Source organism: Pelobates fuscus, chromosome 2, assembly GCF_036172605.1.
Source record: "Pelobates fuscus isolate aPelFus1 chromosome 2, aPelFus1.pri, whole genome shotgun sequence".
NCBI lineage: Eukaryota > Metazoa > Chordata > Amphibia > Anura > Pelobatidae > Pelobates > Pelobates fuscus.
This window is the reverse complement of record NC_086318.1, coordinates 418,299,389-418,321,265: the sequence shown is the minus strand read 5'-3', so window position 1 is coordinate 418,321,265 and position 21,877 is coordinate 418,299,389. Positions and strand designations below refer to the sequence as shown.

The 21,877-nt window shown below is 41.8% G+C and overlaps 2 protein-coding genes across 7 annotated transcripts in view; both read right to left on the bottom strand.

Moving 5' to 3' along the window:
• LOC134587546 (uncharacterized) overlaps window positions 1–13,070 on the bottom strand; it is a 248,165-nt gene extending 235,095 nt beyond the window's left edge. The window contains exon 1 of the mRNA XM_063444017.1: window positions 13,060–13,070. The gene's annotated coding sequence lies outside the window, so the exon portion shown is untranslated. The remainder of the gene's footprint in view (window positions 1–13,059) is intronic.
• The window catches only part of PLCB4 (phospholipase C beta 4), a 319,240-nt gene that overhangs the window by 185,643 nt on the left and 111,720 nt on the right, over window positions 1–21,877 (bottom strand). For all 6 annotated transcript variants that reach the window (XM_063444010.1, XM_063444007.1, XM_063444012.1 and 3 more), the window contains exon 3: window positions 6,818–6,896. The gene's annotated coding sequence lies outside the window, so the exon portion shown is untranslated. The remainder of the gene's footprint in view (window positions 1–6,817; window positions 6,897–21,877) is intronic.

The following is a 21,877-nucleotide window of genomic DNA, read 5'->3' as shown; positions in this document are numbered from 1 at the left end:
CTGCGGTGTGGCCATCAAATCTGCTCAAAGTGCTAAGAGCCCCAAACAGAAAGATCAAACGATAGCATGCGGGTGTGTAAGGAACAGGGCAGGTTACATTTCACAAAACATGTGACATTCCAGCCTAAGCAAAGAACCCCCGATATACCCAAATCCCCGCCACCCAACCCTGGTTCAGCGTGTGTCCACTCGGCCCCAGTTTATGGGTTGTCATGCGGGTCGACAGTTACTGGCGAGGTGGTCTGCGGGGCAGGGGGGGAGGTAGACCTCCAGTAAGTCGGTCCACGAGAAGGAACCGGGGCAGTGGCATATCATGAGGGGAAAACAAAACCAGTATGCCTCATCTCAGGAACCCCGGTAAGGTGAGTTCCGTTGCACGGTTGACCCGGAAGGCATCGGTGAATCCCACGCCCGTACCCCACCCAAGAGACAGTCAGGTCGTGAGAGGTGCAGGCCCACCCCAATAACCCGTGATGGTCAGAACTATAGGCCCTAGGTCCCCCTACACTTGGCAGGATGGGGAACATGGCAGTACCCCAGTGGATGAAAGTGTGAGTACTTATCTGATATCGCGGAGCCATGGGGTAGTCTCAGCAGGTTAAGTCAGTGCAGAAGGGCAGGGAGGCTCCGGGGCCTGTATGGATCAGATTATTCTTCGGGCTCATCAGGGCCTCCCCATCGCGTGGGCTGTGTGTCGCTCCGTGCCTGGTTGCGTAGCGGAGCCGGTACTTCAGGATGGTCCGGGCGGGCCGGGGGTTGGTCCAAAATCCAGTTGCGGATGGAAACCGGTGGCAAGTCCATCGTCCTCAGGAAACTGGGTACGTCGTTGGGCCACCTCAGTGTGCACCACGTGTTCCCTCGCTTGGCCTGGAGGCTGAAGGGAAAGCCCCACTTATAGGGAATACGTTTCTCTTGGAGTGCATGCGTGAGAGGCCTCAGAGCCCTTCGTGCATCCAGAGTGAGGGTGGATAAGTCCTGGTATAGCGAGATAGTGGCCTCTTGGAAGGTGATGGTCTGAGGGCGTGCTGCTCTCATGATGGCGTCCTTGAGTTGAAAGGACAGGAGGCAGCAGATCACGTCACGTGGCAAGCCGTCTCTCCTGGGGGGGCGCAGGGCCCTGTGAGCACGTTCTATTTGAAAGTCCTCTGGGGCGATGTCGCCCAGGATGTGGGTAAATAACTGTGTGAGGGTTGAGGTCAGGTTTTCTTGGTCAGTTTCAGGTAGGCCCCGAATTCTAATATTATTGCGCCTTCCCCTGTTGTCCAGGTCTTCCACCTGTCTTCGGAGGTCAAGCAGCACAGAGCCTTGCCTAGCTGTGGCATGGTCTGCCGATTGGGAGTGTTGTATGGCCCTGAGGTTCTCCCCTTCTAGTTCCGAGACTCTCTCTTCTAGCGCTGAAAGGTCTCTCCGTACCTCCTGTATCTCCTCTCGTATCGCCGACCGCAGCTCCGCTACTAGGGCGGTCTTGTCAGACTTTGAGAGCATGTTGGCTGAGATGGTTGCCAGTTCGGCAGTGATCCTCGCAAGAGGGTCTCCGCCGGCCGCCCCTGGCTCCGAGCCTGCGTTACTCTCCGCCCCTGGGGAAGCGGCCGCCATCTTGTCCGCGTGTCTCGCGGGTCTCGTGCTATCAGAAAAGGAGAGGAATTCATCGAGCGGACCTGCGGTTTTTCTTTGCGGGCTGGACCCAGATGGTCCCGGGGTGCCCTGGCGCTTCGTTCTGCCCATCGCTGTGGTGTAGTGTGGCATTGATATGGGGCTTTGTGGTCCGAGGCGGCGGAGCTCCTGTGGTGTGCGACTCACTCCATGCACGGCAAGCCACGCCCCCCTTAAACATACTTTTTATTCCATTATTGTACAAGTAGTCAATGCTTAGTTATCACTTATTTATATAGGTGTTGCACGTTAAGATATGCAGTCTGATTAAATGGACACAATAGGCACTAATCTCACTGAGTGCACTAGCACTGTTCCTGCATGACGTTTTTAACCAGTTTCAAGCAGTTTAAAACTTGTTACAGATCGAAATGTGATCTTTGTTATATTCAGGGGAACCTAAATTGTTTCAAGGGCACGTGGAGGAGCATGAATTCAGACACCAGACACGTGTTGGTTATCAAAATAAGCCTCAGTCGTTTATTTTATCAGTATGTGTTTTTATACATTAAAAAGTAAGTGCTTACGTGCAAATACTCATAGAAAAGTAGTAGGGAGGGAGTGAAAGGGTAAAGGGATTACAGATAAGACATTGGGATGAACATCATGTACATATAACAGATAAGTTCTGGGAAAGAGAAGGAACAGACTGATTTAGGAGAGACAGCTCAGGAAGGGGCTATTTGCTCCCCGAACATGACATATATGGTCTTAAGTGTCGTTTTAAGCATTAAGATAGCCAATTTTAATATAGGCTATCTAATATGACACCTATAAGCTTGAACCTTGGAATCAAAGTAAATTCTTTCACAAACTGAATAAGGATCCCTGGCCACACCCAGCCCGGCTACTACTGGAGATATGGCTAAGGCAGAGATTACACACTTCCTTCTCGTCATAGCAAACCATACATGAAATGGGTGCTGTGATGGGCTGAAAGTGTTCAGCTGACACTCTCAGCCAATCACAACTGCCCATTGCTGCTCATGCTAATGCTTCCTCATTAGCACAAGCAACTCAGAGGGGATGGACTGCTAATGACTCTTGTTTAGCATTAAAACATTAAAAAAGTGTAATGCTAAATGAAAGGGCAGCACCAGGGGAGTCCAGACACTATAACCACTTCAATAAAATGAAACAGCTACAGTGCCTTCAGTGTCCCTTTATTGCCCTGAACATATGGCTGGCAATCCATTAAAGCCATACTTCTTTATGCTGTGCTCTGGTCATCTTGATTGGTGAGATCTAAGCCTTTTCATTCTAAATGGAACTTTTACAAGGCCTCTTGCCATTCAGATGTTAGACATTAGCCAATTAAATTGCTGTGCAACTAAAAATATTCAGTTTAATTGCTATGTTAGTGAAAAGGACTTCCACTTGTGTCTCTTATTAAAAGTGCTAAATAGGTAACAGGAAGAGAGAAGCACTTTCCTCTGTATTGAGGGTTTTGGTGAAGTATTAATAACAGCATTAAGAGAATACTGTTAAGCATGTAAGTAATTATCACCTATACATCCTACTTAAGATGCAGCTCATTAGAACATCTGATGGAGCTGCCAGCAGCAGAACTAGTCTGTTTCATTAGCTCTGCGTTCTGTGTCCCAGCTATTGCTCCATTAATAGATTGCTTTATATGGTTTTACTATATTCTGACATACATTTCAGCAGGGGTTTAATCTCTAAACAGAGAGGCATGACAGAAAAACATATTTGGAAGTCTACCCATGGCAAGAGATCGAAGGGACAAACATCCCCAATATTCACTTTTCCTGACACTTGTAAGACAGCATAGGGGGTTCTTTAAAAATGGTACACACCGTGATCGCAGCACGCGCAGGCTATAACTGGAAGCCTAAGTCATGAGGCCAGTAATGTCCGGTAATGGGTTGCAAAGGCTGCCAATTGCCCTAGGACTCCTGTTACAGCCAATCATTGAAGACCTATGCTAAGATTGACAGCGTGTACATAACTACAGCAGTGCATGCCAGAATCAGTTGCCAATTGGCTATTGCTGCCTGACTCAGTAGTTATTCATTTGCAGGCTGTTTGATCACCCTGGGAGCCAATCAGAGTGATGGCATGCTTGAGCTCTCAAAGAGAACACTAAGCATGAGTTCTAGTCTACTAAACAGTTCATTGTTAGGCTTAAGGTTGACTATAGTTACGTTTATCTAGGGTTTGGGTTAGTTAGGGTTAGCTAGGGTTAGGGTTGGCTAGGGTTAAGAACACCATCAAACGTTGTTGATGGGCAGTATGGTGACAAAGACAGAAGTGTCACTTTGCCATATGCTCTCTCTGGGAAGCAATCAATGAGTCTTGTCAACATTAGAGTTACACAAACCTGGCAGAGATATATGTGTGGGTTATTTTTCTACAGTACCCCATCCTGTCCCCATACTCCTCCCCTCCTGTACCTGCACCTCTATGTAGCATGGACGTTGCTCTTAGTGACTTCCTGTCAGACCTCCATCTGCTCAGCCACACTATACGTAGTGACTGGCAGAAGGGGTTGGCTGTGCGCTCCCCTCCTGCCGGTCACCCGGCTACTGCATGGCCCGGGCCGGCCCTGAAGTTGTTCTGGCCCACCAGTTGCAGGGGTCGAACCCAGTCACAGCTGCAACCTCGGTAGTTATGCCACCGTACGCTGAGGTTGCGAGGATGTGAGGATTTTATCCTTTCGTTTTCTCACTTTATAGTAACAAAATATGGATGTGTATATTCTACTCTCAATTCCCTGCATTTGTCCAGTGGGTCGGAAGATTCTCTAGATTTATTACATATGCGCTATCAAATAATATACCAGCGATATTTTTTGCCTCCAAAGCCTGGAATGCACTCACATTTGCTAAAACTTTGATCATTTGGAAGTAGACAGAATATATTCAGTACTGTTAGACATAGCTCAGCACTTTCATTTTGTAAAGCAAGCGTCGTGCTTCAGAGCATCAATGACAAGATGACCTACAGTCTGCTGGCTCATTTCCTCCTGTCTCAGACCTGTGGCTGTCCGCACTATTTGGTGGTTCATTTCTCTTGCTGAATGAAAATCACTTACCATGTAACCGCATGATCACAGAGAAGGACCTAAAGAGCTAATGCGTATACCAGATGGCTGTGTGTACGATTATAATCAATCATTCAGTACTTACTGTAGATACTGACTTTGCCCCCCAAGGAATGGTAGTAGTATGGCATTTTGGAAAACATTAAGCCAGTACCAATGCTTACAGATTATGTTTTACAATAATTAGAATGGGGAGAGACGGGATTGAAGAAAGTGAGGTGGTTGTGAAAGCAACTAAATAGTAGTGAGCCCTGCTTATTGTATTAAACATATGTAGATCTGTGGCTGCTGTAAAGTTTGAAGACGGAAGAGTCCAGATGTGTGGAAAATCACATGGGAAGGCTAAACCATACAGAATGTTTATTTCCAACTTTGGCCTCATTTCCAATGTTGCTGCTAATTTACACCAGGCAACCATTACTCACCAACATTAATGTTACTACTGTTAGTGAGTAATAACTGTTTAGTGACTGCACAATTTCACCAGAAGTATCAGAAAGTCACCTGCTGCCATTACTTAAAGGGACACTATAGTCACCAGAACAACTACAGTTTAATGTAGAATATACAGCTTAATGTAGTTATTCTGGTCAGTATAGTCAGTCCCTGCAGGCATTTTGCCGGACACACTGTTTTCAGAGAAAAGGCAGTGTTTACATTACAACCTAGGGACACCTTCTGTGGCCACTTCTCAGATGGCTACTAGAAGTGCTTCCTGAGGCAGTGCTGCACAGTATGACTGCCATTCAATGTCTGCACCCTCTGCATGCAGAAACTGAACTTTCCTCAAAGAGATGCATTGTTTCGCTATTTCAAATACCGGAACAAAGAGCCACATTGGCTTTGAGAATTATTTCAATTCAGTTATAATGACCTGAATTTGAAATTCACTTTGGATTCACGTCAAATTGCTGACGATTCACCCTTTAGTTAAAAATCCTGATTAAGTACTGAGCAAACAGCAGACCTCTGCTTTCTACAGATACTCGGGTGGTAGAACATACAAGAATGAGTAGAGAGACTATACAGTGTTATTTACAAAGCCAAAAATTGCTAAATTTAGGACAAGCGCTAAGCTTGAGTTAGAAAAATAGCAAAGTTGTTTTTTTTTCCAGCAAATCTATTTTGCCTTAAATGTACAAATCAAGGAGAAATCCCTAACAATCCCAACTTTAGTAAACAATCCTGAATAAAGTCGGTTGTAGAGAAACCTTCTATTTCTCTTCTCAATTCTATTTCTCGAGGAAAAAAACATTTTCACATTTCCTACAATGCACAGGCAGCTTTAAAATACATTACGGGTTATTTAAATAAATGGGCTGCAGAAAACATTCCATTTACTTGTAATGCACTTTTTTTCCTGGATAAAAATATAGAACTCATTTTCTCTCTAACTGTATTTCCTTGATTCTGAACCAAATAACATTGCTCAACGTCTAAGAAAATAAATGTAATTACTTCCTGTAACAGATCAAATTGTGGAGATGAAGAAAGTCGAAAGTCTACGAGATAAGCATCTCTTCATAGAAACAAACAAGATTCCTTACCTACAATATACAATTCATTCTTCAACTTTAAAATCACTTTATTTATTAATAGTAACAAGCTTTTTTTTTTTTTTTTAAATAGCACTTGGAATAATGAAAAACCGGTATGTGTTTTTATAAGTTACACTGTTTCGTCTCTATTTTTTTGGCTCCCAACTAAAAAGCCTTCTGCTTTAAAACAGTGCGGGTGCTTGTGAACTACCTTTTAGTTAAAAGTTGAAAAAGGGAAAAGTAGTTTATGAACCTCATTGTCGTCAAAGTCAGTCGTCCTTGATTTTTTCTAGAAAGCAATATTAGAAATGTAGGAAACGTTTCCTTTAACGTATCTCACTGCTGGAGTCTGGAAAAAGTCAGTTTAAAATCTGTATTAGTCTGAGATAACACAGACTAAGCAGAATCGGAAAGGAGAACAAGTCTATAAAAAAAAATCAAATGATATTTAAAAAAAGGTTTTGCTGCTCTTTGGAGAGAATACCATTTTATTGGCTGTTTAAAGGGTGCTTCAAAGTTTACTGCTTTATACAACGCTCTGATCCAAAGATCAAGTCATTACCTTTTAACCTCCGGTGAGAGACTGAGGATTGCACAGGAGTATTACTGTAAAATTCTGGGATCGAACAAATGCTGGAGAGCTAAAAAGAAAAACAAAAATACATTTATAAGAAAAAAACAAACAAACTACCCACTGAGCAAGAATAATAATTTGTTTAAGACACGTTAAACAAAGAAAATCAAAAGGCAAAACTTTCATTCTTGTTACTGGTGTTATTGTTAGGTTTGCATGTTTATCATGGATTGGGTCCTCTTGATTATTTAAAGAAAAACTGTGATAATATTTTATTACGTAAAAAGAATACACCTGTGTGTATTATATTGCAATGCATTCCAGTGAATCTCGTGGATTACCCAAGTCCTATCAGATAGTCTGTCTTTCAGTCCTCATTCGTCAGCTCAGTGTATCTTACCAAAAACCCGTGTGAGTGATCAACAGCTAGCGTCCAAGTGACGGGACCCCAAAAAATGTGACTCGAGTTTCAGACCTTCAAATTGTGTGTGATCTTGACACATAAGGTGATTCTTTATTATAATTGTTATTGGCATTTATATAGCCCCAACATTTCCCAGATCACTGCATAAGAGAAGACAGAGACAAGAGAAGAAGGCCTTGCTAAACCAGCTCACAATCTAGGAGGAAGAAGTGAAAGAGGTGTATTTGTTAAATATGATATGTAGGGGGGGGGGAGTGGAGTTGTCTTTGGTGGTCTTTGTATGTTAGTGTCATCGGATTGAATTGGATCATGAAGGGTACTGACAGCCAATGTAAGGACTAGTATAAGAGTGAGGTGCTAGCGTAGCGAAGAGTCAGAAAGACAAGCATGGCAGATGCATTCATGCAAACAGGTAAATTTGGAAATTGACGAAACACTGAGTATCAGGTTTAGATACAGGGAATGTTACACTAGAACATTTTAGTGTCATGGACACTGCAGGGGTTTATTACAGCTGTAGAATTGGAGGAGAGCCAGCTGACTTTTTTTTCTGGGATGGGAAGCAACTCATAGTTGTGGGTTCAGCTTCAATGGGACTGAAACCACCTCAACTACACCATATGTACTCCAATTACTTCACAAATACAGTACTGAAAATAGAATTCAAAACACACTCCAAACCCTTAAAGCACACCAGCACACAAGGTAGAGAATCCCAATCTGAAGTGATACATTCTCTTAGTTTTTCATTTTCACCTGACAATCATAGACCACATATACAATAAACGGTAGAATGAATATATATATATTTTTTTCACTTACCGTATATACTCAAGTATAAGTCGACCCGAATATAAGTTGAGGCCCCTCATTTTACCCCCAAAAACTGGGAAAACTTATTGACTCGAGTTTAATACTAGGGTGGGAAATGCAGCAGCTACTGGTAAATTTCTTAATAAAATTAGATCCCAATAAAATGATATTAATTGAATATTTATTCACAGTGTGTGTATATAATGAATGCAGAGTGTTTGTGTAGTGTGTGTGTATAAAATGAATGCAGTGTGTGTGTATAATGCAGTGTGTGTATATGAATGCAGTGTGTGTATATAATGCAGTGTGTGTATATAATGCAGTGTGTGTGTGTGTGTGTGTGTGTATGGATGCAGTGTGTGTATGAATGCAGTGTGTGTGTGTATGAATGCAGTGTGTGTATGAATGCAGTGTGTGTGTATGAATGCAGTGTGTGTATGAATGCAGTGTGTGTGTGTGTGTATGAATGCAGTGTGTGTATGAATGCAGTGTGTGTATGAATGCAGTGTGTGTGTGTATATAATGCAGTGTGTGTATGAATGCAGTGTGTGTATGAATGCAGTGTGTGTGTGTATGAATGCAGTGTGTGTATGAATGCAGTGTGTGTGTATGAATGCAGTGTGTGTGTGTGTGTGTGTATATAATGCAGTGTGTGTGTGTATGTGATGTAGAGTGTGTAACCTTGGTGGGGGTGGGCATTTTTATTATTTATTCTTTTATTAATATTTTAATATTATTATTATTTTTTAATATTAACATTTTTATTTTGTTATAATATTATTATTATTTTAATATTATTAATATTTTTATTTTAATATTATTAAATTTATTATATTGTTATTTAAATTTGTATTTATATTTTTTTGTCCCCCCTCCCTGCTTGTTTGCTGGCCAGGGAGGGGGGCTCTCATTCCCTGGTGGTCCAGTGGATGGGCTGTGTAGGAGGGGGGCTGGTAGTGAGCTGTTACTTACCTTTCCTGCAGCTCCTGTCAGCTCCCTTCTCTCTCCTCCGGTCCATTCAGCTCCCCTGTCAGCTCCCTCTGCCAGTCTTGCGGTGTGAGGGCCGCGCGGAGCGTTGCCACGGCAACCCGTGGGCCACTGCTCTGACCCCGCGGCTCTCGTGAGACTTGCAGAGGGAGCTGACAGGGGAGCTGCACGGACCGGAGGAGAGAGAAGGGAGCTGACAGGAGCTGCAGGAAAGGTAAGTAACAGCTCTCTGCCATCCCCCAACATGACCGCCGGGCTTGTAATGAGCCCGGCGGTCCTTGTCTGTATTATGGCAATGTAATATCTGTATATACAGATATGCTTAGATACCGCCTGAACAAATAATATTTATTTATTTATAAAATATGTTACCAGTATTGATACATTGAGATTTCTCTCATTTTCAAGTATGTCCTTAGTCAACAAAACATTGCATTGATACAATAGGGTACAATAAATTACAAAAACACTATTAATACACAATATATACAACATTTAACATAGAACAGGTAGGAAATATATAATCAACCATAACACGTGCATTCTGTTTTGAGGTATGTAGAGAGGGATCTCTTAGAGGACTTTAGGCTTGGGGAAGATTTTAAAGTGTGCGGGAGGTCGTTCCACAATTGCGGTGCTCTGTAGAAGAAGGAGGATCGGGCTGCTTTCTTTTTGTATTGAGGTAGACTAAATAAAATGCTGGTACTGGATCTGAGGTTATAGGAGGTGGGAAGAGCCGGGGAGAGCATTCTGCTCAGGTAGGGTGGGAGCTTCCCAGAAAAGCTCTTAAACACAAGGCTGGAAAGATGAAGGGTGCGTATGGATTCCAGCGACAGCCAGTTTAGTTCTTTTAGCATGTCACAATGATGGGTCGTGTAATTACATTGTAGCACAAATCGGCAGAACGAGTTGTACAATGTATTGAGTTTATTAAGGTGGGATTGCGGTGCAGGTGCATATACTACATCCCCATAATCAATGATTGTATAATCAATATAGTCCATTCCTATATATTGTGACAAATAATGACATCACATATCTCTGTATATATCTATATTATATAAACTGGCTAGTTTAACAAACATATGTGATAGAGTAAAGCTACGTGCCAACTGGAACACGTTGTAGCTTAATTGAGACATATAGTATATTTAATTACTAGCTAATGTTCTGTCGTCTGCTCTGTCAAGTCTGGATTGAGTTCGGCATGTTCTGTTTTGTTTTGGTTTTCTTCACACAAACACTATTAGCTATTCCCAGTCGATTTGGAAGAGTTGGAGTAGTCATTATTGTGCCAATTTCCTGTGTGAACCACAAAATTAACTCTTATTTATCAATTGATTCTAAAAAATGTTTTATTCCCCCACCACCACCCCCATGTACATTTAACTCTTCAGATTATTATTATTTTAGTAACTGAATGCAGAAAGGGATTTATCTATTAAATATCCATTTTTTTTTCATCAGCTCCCATTATCTCTTTCAGTCAGGATAGAGGTACAACTGCACTCTCTTCCCTCACACCCAGTGTAGGGGTAGGGAGGGGGTAAGGTCTTTATAGAGCTGTAGGATGAGGCCATATAGATGAAGAAGATATTGTGGTCATGATACGCCTCAATATTAATATGATAGCAGAATAAATAAATATTGCAGACTCCTCCCTCACACACACACACTATATATATATATATATATATATATATATATATATATAAAAACTGGATAATGTCTTCCTTAAACAATTAAATATTGTTATTATTAAAACTGTCAAGTCTCCTGCAAATGGAATAGAAATCCACAGAAATAAACCATGATGGTGTAGTGTTGGGGTTAATGTTTACTGATAGTGAAATACAGTGTAGCAGAGAGATTTAAGCTTAGTGATAGTGTAGGGGTTAGTTATTCAGTGTAGTGTGTTGCAGTAATGCAGTGTTCCTAACACTATAGTTTCCTGGTGGGCTTTTAGATTTCCATCCCCCACCTGCAGGGAGAAAAAAAAAAAAAGTAGTTTTAGTTACCTTTTTTTCCTCGCAGCGCCTGTCTCCACAGCTGGCCCCACCACCATGGGTGAGATGAACGAGAGCGATGCCACGCTGCCCCAAACATTTGGCCACGGAAAGCAACTCTAGTGGCTTTTTGTGTGACAGCCACTAAAGACATCTAAACTCCGCTATGCAGAACAACAGTATTTTCAGCTGAAGTGGCACCCACCACTTCACTGAGAGGATCTGCTCTGAGTGTCTCTTTAAGATAAAAATGTGACTGTTAGGCCAGAACTGGGACATACATATACCAGTGCTGCCTGTGATTAGTTACAAGAGGAGTTACAGTCCTGGGCAGCAGCTATCTCAGTTGCCATAATTAGTTTGTTTGGGAGTGTAACTCCCACTAACCTCAGGCAAAACATGTCCTGTATGGGCATGTATGTCCTGGTTATCCCCCCAAATTAGCTCGCGCAAAATACATAGATATCTGTGTTTTACTCCTTGTTCACTAGGGAAATCACATCGCCATCTGCGCCCATTGATATAATAGGTAGATTATGTAAGTAACCCACACGCATATATATAATATGGTTTTCAAAACATATCTCAATATGTACTTTAATTATTCACTTGCTGTAAATAATCAAAAAGGAAAATCACTCTTTTAGAAAAAAAAAAAGCAGAAATGAAGCATAGCATTCTAGTGTGCTGCCTGTGTCCAAGTCATTTATTTACTGATAATAAATATTTGACTAGTGTTCAAACACTATCCTAATGCTTGATGAACAATCACCACTTACTGGAAGTAAACCAAGCCCTGATCTCATTAAAACGTTAACCGTTTCTACATACAGAAATATTGTAATCACAAAAAAGAAATAAAAAAATACTTTGTATCCATATTATAATCATTTTAATAATATGCATTTTTTATTGACAAGTTTAACACACTTCTGCCCTATACTTCAATTCAATGGAAACCTAGGTAACTAGTTTAGTAACAGTGTGCTCCACTTTGATATTTAAGAGTTCACTGCAACAAATTGCTGGTGCTTATACAATCCTTTTAACTTTGTTACATTCCATTAAGAGTGGGAGGAATAACTTAAAGAGACACTCTGCTGCCCTAATAAAAAATATATATTTTTTTCAAAACACTATTTACTAAATATTCATCAGTGAAAACATTTAATTATGCATTTTTCCCATTGGGGGTCTACCTATAAACAGCTTTCAAAATCTGCAGGTCTCTTGTCAGTAGCCTTTGGAAGCCCTCCCCTTCTAATCCTTCCCAGACTTTCTGTGGCTGTCCAATCACAGACTTCCCAATGCAGTTCAATGAGAAGTCTTTGCAAGGCAGGTGCTCTGGGCAATTGCCTGCAACTTACTCCAACCCTTTAGGACAGATTTTGTTTTCAGGGTTAAAATGCTATATTGGAGGGGGCGGGGCCTGACCGCCGGCGGGATCAGACGCGTTCTGTCTGAGCTCCTGCTCCGGGGCCGGAAAATCGGCGAAAACCGCTGGCAAAAACTCACCCAGCACAACGAAACGGCGACCAAACTGACCCCCATCTGCAGAGGTACACAGGGACACCCGCCAAGACCACCAGCAACGTCCCGACAAGGGCCTGGGGCGCATAGGAGCTTGAGCCGGGATGAGACGGCCACTCTCCCGGGACTCCGGCCGGTGCCTGGCTTCCCCCCCACCCTTCCCTCTGGACCGGGGGGGTTATCCTGGTCTGCACGGGCAACCAGAGGTGCAGCAAGCGGGCCTGCGAACAAATACCCTGCCGCAGACCATAGGGCAATCCTCATCAAGATGGCCGCCGCACGCCGGCCATGTGCACAACCTACCCGCATGCTTAAGCGGAGCGCGGGAGAGGCCTTCCAACACCACAGCCTGCCCCAGTGATATGTCGGCTGACTACCACCAAAGGTACAAACCACAGTTGATGAGCACAGATAAAGGGGGCATCAAAAGAGCAAGACCCTACAGGCTAAGCCCTACAACACTAAGCCACGGCGACCACCGAACCCCCGGCGCCGCTGGTCCCGCAAAGACTGACCTGGGGGGCCGAACGAGTTTACCACTCACCCAGCACACAGCCAGAAATAGCCCACCTCAACAGTCTGGACCAGAGACACAGCAGCTACTGCCGCACACTACCAAGACAGCGGAGGGGGACACCACTGCATCACCTGGCAAGGAGAAGAGCTTACCAAGCCGGAATGAGATGGCACCCCGGGATCCCTATGGAAAGACCTCTTCACACTCTGAGCAGCTATCACTATGGGCACAGTTCATGACTCCTTCTTCTTCCTTTATCTTTATCTTTTTCCTCTCACCATTTTTTCTCACATTTTGTCTCATACTAATGTAGCTTTGCACTAAGACTCCCATGCTGTACATCACACCCATTTATGCAAATCCTGTCAACGAGACTAGTCTTCCATAATGTGAGCCTTAATGCTATACTTAATCAATGTTATCACACATCAAACCTGTCGCTGGTATATAAATTGCATATCTCTCACTTATGCACCAATAAGCCCAATAGTGCTGTAATATGAAGTATGGTCTAACATGTTTGAGCCTTATTATTAAGCATCCTGTTTTAAAGATCCAAGGCGACGTTAATGCATAATGGTGTAAACGTTAATAATTAATCTTACGCGAGACTAAGCTTGAATTATCTTACTCTTTAGTTTAAAATCACATCTCTTATTTTGACATAACTGTTACAACTCTGATATCAATATAGAAAAAATTGTGCTGTCAAATCGCATGCCATGTCAACTCCACTGTACCTAATTGGCCTGCTAATGCTACTGTGGCATCGCAAGGCAAAATGTTAGCTGTATAAACATGCACAAGAAAAATAAAGAATAAAAAAAATAAGAAAATGCTATATTGGGCATCCCTCCTTAAAACATAAAATAAAAGTGTTTACATTTACCTGTAGCCCAACACCACGCAAGGCTTCCGGTGCCAAGCTCCCTCCCCTGTCTAACATCAGCAGGAGCCTTGCGTAGTCCAATCACAGGCTTCTCAAGATTGGACTGCTTTGCAGTCTCAGAGAGCATGCGTGCGTTCGAAGCCTCTAAGTTGCGGGAGATATCTTCGATTTATAAAAAACATGCCGATATAAGGAGTGGAAGGAGGCAGGGAGAAGTGCACACAGGGAGGGAGGGGAATGATTATTGCATCTGTTGCTGTGCGCGCTAATGACAGATATAAAATATGCACAGAACTGAACTGGCCAAAGTCACGTGTGCTTGGGGTGTAACAAGCGGCCTGCAAACAAGTTCAAATATCTCTAGATGTGCAGCGTTTCTGCATACAGATCCCTATCACCATGACCACTTCAAATCACTGAAGTGGTTATGGTGGTTGAAGTAATCCTTTCAGTTTAGCTCCGCTGAGCTAAACAATCAGGATGTTAACAGGACTGGTTGTGTGATTGACAGCTTTGGCAGTGTACTTTTGTAAAAGTAAAAAAAAAAAAAAAAATAGCAATAGATGTTATAGATAATAAACTTAAAGAAAGTGTCCACAGCATTGTGCCACATTCTTTGTGATTTAAAGACACAGCGAGTTGCATACAAGTATCCAAGCTTCAGTAGTTATTGCTGGGTTTAATTAAGCCCCATCTACATCATAATTTATTGTGTTCCTTATCTGCATTAATACTACAGCCAGGTAAGGTAACCGCTGGACATTCCCATACAATGGAGCCATATGGGGATTACATGTGAACTAATTCACTTAACTGATAACAAGAACAGCAGGACTGATGTTTTAACCAATCATGAGCGAGAGTGGCGAATACTGTGTAATTATTAACATTGCAGTGATTTATATAAACACAGAACACGTCCATTTCCTCCCATTACAAGGATACAGTTTGAACTCTGACCAACTATATACTTAGAAACTAATGCTTTTAACCCTTGACTTCAAGAGGTGGGAGCAGCACGTCGCGTATTGTTCTGACTCTTAAGGAAACAGATGTCAAATATAGAGAAGCCACGTTATTGTGATGTGAATCAAATTTTTTACATCACCGTTTTCAGCACACTGTTATTACTCTAATATATATGTGGGGGTCAGATGTCAGAATGAAAGAAAAAAATAATATTTTATATATATATATATATTTCCACATCCTTTCTACTTCTTCTTTCAGTCCTTTTATTATTCTCATGTTCCTTCTTCCTGATGTTATAGGACTGCAGTCTTTCGTTCCCTCCTCCCCTAGTGTCCTCCTCCCTTCAGCCACTTACCTTAATCTAGCGCCGGGCTCCCTCAGCGTTGGTGACCTCTCCTTCCCCTCCGACGTCAGCGCCCGACTAGAGCCGAATGCGCATGCGCGGCCACGTGCATTAAAAACGCCCATAGGAAAGCATTTCTCAATGCGTGCTGAATGAGAGTTTCGCATTTTTTAACAAAACAAGGTGGATCATAACTAACAAAAATAAAAACAAATCTAACTAAAAGAAAATATTTATAGCATCTTACATATTTTTGGTGGTAATATATTACACAAACACACACACACACACACACATATATAAGACACTAAGACTAATGCACTAACTAAATCAGACACATAGCCTTTCACGGTCCAGGATTTTGCGTGGCTGTACAGATTGAAAAAGGAAGATAAGGGGAGCAATTACAGTGCACTCTTACACACAGATCATGTTTACCACAAAGAGATATTAATGCAAATAGGATTTGAATATACAAATTAAAATCACTAGTTTAAAACCGCTTGGAGATTTGCATTAAGCAGTGTTGTATTCTCGGGAGGGACAGATTACTCTTTCATTTATCCCTAAAATGGTTCCTCATATAATGAAAATGTCCCTACATTGTTTCCAATTACCCTGCATGCTATGGGAGGGTACACAAAACATCAAACTGCAATAAAATTACACATCTAATAAAGCTAAATGTTTTATTTTCCCATAATAGTTTTAATTCCCTGCTCCATTCTACCAAGTAATTCTGCACTCCAACGGGCAACCTCAGAGATTCTCCACATCAGCCGGATTGGGTTATTCATTTAACGGGTTTTCCTTTCAACACACAAACTATTGGAAGATCATTGATATTGGCAGCTGTGGAGTTGGAGTCTACACAAAGTAAATACAAGCACAGAACTGATAGCAGCAGCATACGAGTACTCACAAACATGATACGTTGGGGATCACATCAAGTTGCATTGCTCCACAACAAGAGGACATAGTCTTAAATTAGAGGGACAAAGGTTTAAAAAGAATATCAGGAAGTGTTACTTTACTAGAGGGTAGTGGATGCATGGAATAGCCTTCCAGCTGAAGTGGTAGAGGTTAACACAGTGAAGGAATTTAAGCATGTGCAGGATAGGCATAAGGCTATCCTAACTATAAGATAAGGCCAGGGACTAATGAAAGTATTTAGATAATTGGGCAGACTAGATGGGCCGAATGGTTCTTATCTGCCGTCACGTTCTATGTTTCATTGTTTGCCAAGGTATTGTATTGTAATATACTAAAAAAAAAAAAAAAAAAAATAGTCCTTATATTTTTGTCAACTATCTACATGTGACAGTTTCTGTTTAACAGAAAATTAAACTTAGACTTTGCAAGAACAGTGAACCTTCTGCTGTTGAATAAAAACCTGCACAAACAACATTGTATCACTGTCATCAATCTGACAGTTATTGATTAACACCATGGAAGTCCGCAACAACCTTACTTCATATAATTACAAATCAGTGGTATCGGTATTGCTTAGTGTTAAGAATGTGCTCCTTCCAGGTTTTTCACCCTCTGCGTCCTATTTGTTAGATTACACTTTATGTCTCACTCTGATCGGTGCTATCTTAAGGTAAAGTTAACTTTTCCTGAATCATACAATATATTCCGTGTTAACATAGTACAAACGCGGTCCAACTCCTAAAGGACACGTGGGACAGCATGCATCGCAGCCAAAGGCATGCACGATTGTGAATAGCTTTATTTATGGAAAACCATGAATGAATCTACTTGGTGGCTGCTATGAGATTGCCAAACACTTCCAATCAGTCATGGATGAAAGTGATCTAAACAGCTGCTCTACATATCCTATAAACCCCTGGAATATGGCATGTGGAGGTAAACTCTTTTTGTCTCCATTTGTCAGTTTGCTGGATGTGATAAATGAAGGTATTTATATTATATAAATGTATATATACACAATATATGCATTGAGCTCGCACTGTAATCAAGCATTGGCTTGGCCGTTTCCTGTACCCAAGCACTAGCTACAATCATTAGCCTAACATTAAACTGTACTGCTCGTGATTGACTAACATGCTTCAAAGTCACGTTATACACATTTTCATATAAAAATGGTGCTAGCCAAACCGCCAGCTAATGATCCAACTACACATTAATTTGACATTCCCAGGTTTTAATGATATACATATTGTTTAATCAGTACATTCATTGGTGGCAATGTCATCAAGGTGGAGTTAACATTATACCGGTGTCATACCTGTATGGTAACGTACAATTTCTGAATTGCTGGTTCATTTAAAAAGATCACAGTGGTCCGAGATCCCTCAAAGCATATCGTCCCATCTAAATGTTTCTTTACTATAAGGATTAGGTCATCTATCTGATCCATTGAAGACATTTTGACATTGAAATAATTGTTACAGCATTATTTCAATTCATTTGTGTTTTCATTCCTTTGTAGTACAAACTTAGAGCCCCCAGGCTTTGTTTGGTGTTTACACCCAATTTCTGAGCGTTTAAGGAACAGTGGTTTTGATTTAGTAAGAAGAAAGTAAATACCAAGAGTGAAATATCTTCTGTGGATCTATTGCCTGAGGAACAAAGCCTGTGGGGAGAAATAGATCAAACCAGACTCAAAGTTCGAAAACTAAAGCAATCATGCTTTCTCATGGGATGCCTGCCATACAAATCTGCTACATCCTGTTGGAATGCCAGTATCACAGATTCACTACTTCCATATGGCATGCTAGTATCCCAGATTCACTACTTCCATATGGCATGCCAGTATCCCAGATTCACTACTTCCATATGGCATGCCAGCATCACAGATTCACTACTTCCATATGGCTGTCAGTATCACAGATTCACTACTTCCATATGGCTGCCAGTATCACAGATTCACTACTTAAATGTGGCATGCCAGTATCAAAGATTCCCTATTTACATATGGCTGTCAGTATCACAGATTCACTACTTCCATATGGCTGTCGGTATCAAAGATTCACTACTTCCATATGGCATGCCAGTATCACGGATTCACTACTTCCATATGGCTGCCAGTATCACAGATTCACTACTTCCATATCGCTGCCAGTATCACAGATTCACTACTTCCATATGGCATGCCAGTATCACAGATTCACTACTCACATATGGCATGCCAGCATCACAGATTCACTACTTCCATATGGCTGCCAGTATCACAGATTCACTACTTCCATATGGCTGCCAGTATCATAGATTCACTACTTCCATATGGCTGCCAGTATCACAGATTCACTACTTCCATATGGCTGCCAGTATCCCAGATTCACTACTTCCATATGGCATGCCAGTATCACAGATTCACTACTTCCATATGGCTGCCAGTATCACAGATTCACTACTTAAATATGGCATGCCAGTATCAAAGATTCACTATTTACATATGGCTGTCAGTATCACAGATTCACTACTTCCATATGGCTGTCAGTATCACAGATTCACTACTTCCATATGGCATGCCAGTATCACGGATTCACTACTTCCATATGGCTGCCAGTATCACAGATTCACTACTTCCATATCGCTGTCAGTATCACAGATTCACTACTTCCATATGGCATGCCAGTATCACAGATTCACTACTCACATATGGCATGCCAGCATCACTGATTCACTACTTCCATATGGCTGCCAGTATCACAGATTCACTACTTCCATATGGCATGCCAGTATCACAGATTCACTACTTCCATATGGCTGCCAGTATCATAGATTCACTACTTCCATATGGCTGCCAGTATCACAGATTCACTACTTCCATATGGCATGCTAGTATCCCAGATTCACTACTTCCATATGGCATGCCAGTATCCCAGATTCACTACTTCCATATGGCATGCCAGCATCACAGATTCACTACTTCCATATGGCTGTCAGTATCACAGATTCACTACTTCCATATGGCTGCCAGTATCACAGATTCACTACTTAAATATGGCATGCCAGTATCAAAGATTCCCTTTTACATATGGCTGTCAGTATCACAGATTCACTACTTCCATATGGCTGTCAGTATCAAAGATTCACTACTTCCATATGGCATGCCAGTATCATAGATTCACTACTTCCATATGGCTGCCAGTATCACAGATTCACTACTTCCATATCGCTGCCAGTATCAAAGATTCACTATTTACATATGGCTGTCAGTATCACAGATTCACTACTTCCATATGGCTGCCAGTATCACAGATTCACTACTCACATATGGCATGCCAGCATCACAGATTCACTACTTCCATATGGCTGCCAGTATCACAGATTCACTACTTCCATATGGCTGTCAGTACCACAGATTCACTACTTCCATATTGCTGCCAGTATCACGGATTCACTACTTCCATATGGCTGCCAGTATCACAGATTCACTACTTCCATATCGCTGCCAGTATCACAGATTCACTACTTCCATATGGCATGCCAGTATCACAGATTCACTACTCACATATGGCATGCCAGCATCACAGATTCACTACTTCCATATGGCTGCCAGTATCACAGATTCACTACTTCCATATGGCTGCCAGTATCATAGATTCACTACTTCCATATGGCTGCCAGTATCACAGATTCACTACTTCCATATGGCATGCCCGTATCACAGATTCACTACTTCCATATGGCATGCCAGTATCACAGATTCACTACTTCCATATGGCTGCCAGTATCATAGATTCACTACTTCCATATGGCTGCCAGTATCACAGATTCACTACTTCCATATGGCTGCCAGTATCATAGATTCACTACTTCCATATGGCTGTCAGTATCCCAGATTCACTACTTCCATATGGCTGCCAGTATCACAGATTCACTACTTCCATATGGCTGTCAGTATCACAGATTCACTACTTCCATATGGCACGCCAGTATCAGATTCACTACTCCCATATAAGCTGCCAGTATCACAGATTCACTACTTCCATATTGCTGCCAGTATCATAGATTCACTACTTCCATATGGCTGTCAGTATCACAGATTCACTACTTCCATATGGCTGCCAGTATCACAGATTCACTACTTTCATATGGCTGTCAGTATCACAGATTCACTACTTCCATATGGCATGCTAGTATCAGATTCACTACTTCCATATGGCTGCCAGTATCATAGATTCACTACTTCCATATGGCTGCCAGTATCACAGATTCACTACTTCCATATGGCATGCCAGTATCACAGATTCACTACTTCCATATGGCATGCCAGTATCACAGATTCACTACTTCCATATGGCTGCCAGTATCATAGATTCACTACTTCCATATGGCTGCCAGTATCACAGATTCACTACTTCCATATGGCTGCCAGTATCATAGATTCACTACTTCCATATGGCTGTCAGTATCCCAGATTCACTACTTCCATATGGCTGCCAGTATCACAGATTCACTACTTCCATATGGCTGTCAGTATCACAGATTCACTACTTCCATATGGCATGCCAGTATCAGATTCACTACTCCCATATAAGCTGCCAGTATCACAGATTCACTACTTCCATATTGCTGCCAGTATCATAGATTCACTACTTCCATATGGCTGCCAGTATCCCAGATTCACTACTTCCATATGGCTGCCAGTATCACAGATTCACTACTTCCATATGGCTGTCAGTATCACAGATTCACTACTTCCATATGGCATGCCAGTATCAGATTCACTACTCCCATATAAGCTGCCAGTATCACAGATTCACTACTTCCATATTGCTGCCAGTATCATAGATTCACTACTTCCATATGGCTGTCAGTATCACAGATTCACTACTTCCATATGGCTGCCAGTATCACAGATTCACTACTTCCATATGGCTGCCAGTATCACAGATTCACTACTTCCATATGGCTGCCAGTATCACAGATTCACTACTTCCATATGGCTGTCAGTATCACAGATTCACTACTTCCATATGGCATGCCAGTATCACAGATTCACTACTTCCATATGGCTGTCAGTATCACAGATTCACTACTTCCATATGGCTGCCAGTATCACAGATTCACTACTTCCATATGGCTGTCAGTATCACAGATTCACTACTTCCATATGGCATGCCAGTATCACAGATTCACTACTTCCATATGGCATGCCAGTATCACAGATTCACTACTTCCATATGGCTGTCAGTATCCCAGATTCACTACTTCCATATGGCTGCCAGTATCAGATTCACTACTCCCATATAAGCTGCCAGTATCACAGATTCACTACTTCCATATGGCTGCCAGTATCACAGATTCACTACTCCCATATAAGCTGCCAGTATCACAGATTCACTACTTCCATATTGCTGCCAGTATCATAGATTCACTACTTCCATATGGCTGTCAGTATCACAGATTCACTACTTCCATATGGCTGCCAGTATCACAGATTCACTACTTTCATATGGCTGTCAGTATCACAGATTCACTACTTCCATATGGTATGCTAGTATCAGATTCACTACTTTCATATGGCATGCTAGTATCAGATTCACTAATTCCATAAGGCATGCCAGTATCAAATACCTCCTAATCACAGTC